Raw genomic sequence first — 4,502 nt, 5'->3', positions numbered from 1 at the left:
CCTCTCATTAATAGCCTTCCTCCATGGCAACATATCAACAGTGACAATAAGGACACCCGAGTATACACATATTCTGTGTAGTCTTTTTATAGGCAAAACCATGTCAAGTGCTTTAAAGGAAACAAAAAGAGAATTCTGAATGTCTTTCAAGCATTTTGTTGTGAGTTACTTGATCAGAGCAGTACCTCAAGCAGAAGACCTGGGTTTATACATAGTTGTAGGCAAAAGTCACAGGGCTAGGATTGAGGCTTCTTGCAGCTGCAGCCACATCTGCATCAGCGCAGGGAGCAGCGGGTGTGCATGCAGCTGCTGTGCCAGAGCTGCCAACCCAGCTGCTCCCCAGGACAGCTCCACACTCATATCTTCTGGAAAGGACTGGCTGACACTGCCTCGCAGTTAATATGTGGGGTTTAGTTTTAGTTCCCTTCAGTTACAGCTAAATCTTGGTTAAATATAGACAAGTCTTGCTTTTACTCATTTTTCTCCTCTCTTTCTGAGTGCATTTTGCACCTTCTCATTGTGTCAGATCCCGTAACGCTTCTCCAGTTTCCATTATTTTCAGGGGAAATTTGGCAATAGAAAACTGATCACAGGTGTTTTAAGTGCAAGTTGAATTTCATTGTGTTACCCTATTTGCAAAGAGGAGAGGAAGAAGGAAGGTCACAAAGCGTGTTTTTGTGACTGACCATTTATCAGATAGTAATCCATTTACAGCTTTTGTGGTGAATGGTAAATATCTCACCACAAAAAGTGCCATTGTTTGGACCCCAGTGGCTGGTCCAGGCAGACAACAGTCAACACTAAAAGACATCACTGCTGACATTACAAAACAGTATCTGCATAGGAATGCTGCGCTCACTTTGTACAGCTTGAGCGATAATAACGTTGGGGGGGAGGGGAGGGCACCAAATCAGGACACCAAATCTGCTGCCATCCAGAGTAAATAACAGAACCAGAAGTTGTAGCGGTGGCTGGACAGGAAAACCAACTCAGAGGAAGGGCTGAACAAAACCCACCGCTTCCTTCTCACAACTCTGACATCCTGGATTAAAAAATTCCTCTCCCAAAGCCATTCAATTCCCTTCATCCTCCAGAACGAGAAATCCTGAAAATACAACTACCCTGCCTTAGTGCCAGCAGCTGCTGAATGAAGGGGATGCTGCTCTGCTGACTGCCCTCCTGTTGGAAAGGGCTCCTGTTTTCCAAGGAGGGGGAAAGGGATTTGGAGATGTCTGTTCCCAGGTGGAGATCTGCATCCTGGCTCCCAGTTGGGTGGGAAGGAGTCGGGTGTCAGTCACCACGGTCCTGGTACGGCCGGCCTGGTGGCCCTGCCCTGCACTACAGATATTCAATGCCAAGACTCACAGAGTGATCGTCCAAAAATAATACAGACCCCAGCAGAGATAGGGGAACAGAAATGAAGTGGGAATGTCTCTCCCCCATCCCTCCTATGGCTTCCTGTAGTTCGAATTAAAGCACTATTTTGTGCTTCCCTTCTCCAAACCCATTTACTGGTCTGGAAATTGTCTCTGCAGTTTGAGAGTGAAACTACCAGCCTGTCCCAGAGGTCTGCAAGCACAGAGAGCCATCCAAAAACCCTCTGAAGATTGTCTGTCTTTGCTGCCATGCTTTCATAATTTCAGCGAGCCCTGGTTAAGCCCCGGTATGAACCACATTTACACGATGCTCTGAAACTTGATGAGACAACATTGCTTGGTTTGGATCTAAAATGTGTTATTAAACTTAAATAAAACAACAAAAACAACCTTTTGTTTTTAAAAGAGATTTTCTGCCACAGTTCTGTAGACTCAGGAGGTTGAGAGATTTGGGAAAAACACACTTATCTACAATTAATGCAAGCCCTGAGCTTGTGAAGACTCACGTTCTGCCAGTTCCCATGTATTTTTGTTTTTGAACTATACAGTACTTCCTTTAAAGAGTTTGCAAAGGAGGCAGCACCCCAAAGGTTTCCTTGGATCCAACAGAAACAATGGAAGTTTACAGCAAAATGAATTTTCCTTGATGTGCTCATCTTCTGAAACACGTCAGGACGTACAGAAAATCCACCTCTGTTCCTCCAGAAACAAAAACACAACCTCAAATTCAGTGCATGGGAGGAGGGAAGAAAATCTGTGTTGTCTTTCACTGTAGTAGGTAAGGCTTGATGGTTTATATCCATGGTATAAACTGCAATTTGCCAGCGCAAGCATTGGGGTTTATTCATAGGAACAGTCAGTCTGGGAGCTGAACACATGCATGCCAAGTGGGTCTTGGACACAATCTTTGCAGTAGTGTTATTGTTCTGGTATGTTTAAGGCATCAAACTCCAGTCATGAAAAATGTCACCTTGTCACGCCAGTTCTGCAGGTAATATCTACAACATTTGGGACTTGCTTCCCCAGTCTAAGTTGTTCCTGTGCATAGCAGCAGACCTGTTCCACAGCCTGTAGCCCACCCTCTAATTGCGTATCACACTTGGGGAGTGTGGGGTCAGATGATAACTGCATCATATATCTTTAATTTTACTGGTTTCACAGAATCTGACACAACACTTGAAAACACACTTCAAGGCATCACATTGTAGTTCAAGGTTCTGGATTTAAACAGTAAGAAATGAAAGTAAGCAAACCCAGAATAGCATTCATATCCTGGTTTACAGCCATTAGAATCCATCAAAAATTACCAGAAACATGCAATGTACACCCTCTGTATATTTGTTGTCACCTACTACCCATGTGTCTTCCAACAATCCAAGTCTCATTGTGAAAGAGGCAATGAGGTTTTCCTACAGTACAGACAGAACTCAGGTCCAGTCTCACAGAAACTGGAGCAGCCCTGCTGCAAAATTCAGGGAAAATTTCTGCACATAAGTCACTGTAGAGCACGTGAGGAACTGAAGGAAACGCAGATCAGCTGAATCAGCTGAGAGGATACAACAAATTCAGTAAATCTATGGCACAATAATCCACATCACATCATAAGAACTGAAGAGAACCAAAACCCACCCTGATGAATTGAGTGATTTCATCAACGAAGATCTGCCCTCCTCTCACATTAATAGAGACCTTGAAGTCTGTAATGGCTGTGATAAGTATTTGGTTACACTGATGTAAACGCACATTTTCTTATCAATATGCAAACAGGGCCCAAATCTATTTATCTCCTTCATATTTTATTTGGGGGATGGAGGCAAGGAGAGTTGTCTTTGAAGATTGCTTTCAAACTTTGATATCTAACGAGTCCAAATTGACTTCCAAAGCAAATAATTATTATGTGCAAAGAGGACTGTTTTATCATTTCAGTAGCATTTCCCAGGCTTCATCAAACAAGTTTTGAAACAGGCTGCAGCTGTGTGTAGGATTTACCTTCTGCAGAGTGTGTTTGAGTAGGTCAGCCACTACAAACACCCTTGCCAAATTAAGGCAGAGTAATGCCCACATCTCCCTTGGGAGTCCTAATGCACGAGGCTAAGTAGTCTTTAATTCTTCAGGGGAAGAAGTTACATTAGAAGATGCTAGGAGGGCAAAAGCCAGGAAGCCAGTGACCCCCAGACAATTGTTACCAATTCATTTCTAGAAGAAGTACAGTATTATTTTACCCAACTTTTCATTCATACCTCACAGATGAAGACAGTAGCAGAGCTTGTAAACAGGGAGAAAAATGAAGACTGGGGAGGGCATGGCTTGCAACTGCTCATAGTAGAATTAAATGTGGATATCAGAGAAATGGAATATTTCCAGTAAATCCGCTGGCTCCAGTTCTAGGAACTGCTGACAAAGGATTTATTTAAGAAAGTACAATTGAATCCACTGATATTCTGCAAACAGAACAAAGGGTGACGAGCTGAGAATGTGTCCATGGTTGACTGTATACAAATGGAACCACGCCGGCACTTTGGGCGCTCACAAACGCACAGATTGATAATATCTGTATGCTGAATATTTGGTTCCAGGTGGAATTAGAAACACAAGAGTACGTGCATCAAAATCCACTAAGCGTGTAAGGCCTCTTCAACTGAAAAACAGGCAGGGTTTGGTTGGCTGCCAGCAAGGGACAGAGAAAACATTTTGTGAGTCCCTCCTGACACCTGCCAACAAGCGCGGCCTACACACACCTCCAACCTCCACAAAATGAATGTTTTCTCACCCTGCCATATTTTCACAGAGAGACAAATGTGGTTTTACAATGTCCAGTTACCTGCATCACTGCTAAGGTATTAAGTTGTAGAGGACAAGACCAGATGGCTCTGCCTTGGCCTCCACAATGAACACTTATTTTCCATGCACTTACAAAAGGCTTAACAGAGGGTACAGAGGGTACACAGAGCCCACTCCTGTGGGACCCTGCCCTGGAGCCTGTGTTTGTCTCCTGTGGGGCACTGGGATGCCTTGGGGAGCAGAGTGCTTTCTGCTTCAGCACTGGCATCTCCTTCATGATTTCTCAGTTAAACCTTCAGCTGCTTCGTTACTCAAAAGTAAGTACTTAATTTGCTCAATCAGAAG

The sequence above is a fragment of the Coturnix japonica genome, chromosome 19, assembly GCF_054131305.1.
Source record: "Coturnix japonica strain WE chromosome 19, WE-NBRP24, whole genome shotgun sequence".
NCBI classification, from domain to species: domain Eukaryota; kingdom Metazoa; phylum Chordata; class Aves; order Galliformes; family Phasianidae; genus Coturnix; species Coturnix japonica.
This window is presented reverse-complemented; position numbering follows the sequence as displayed.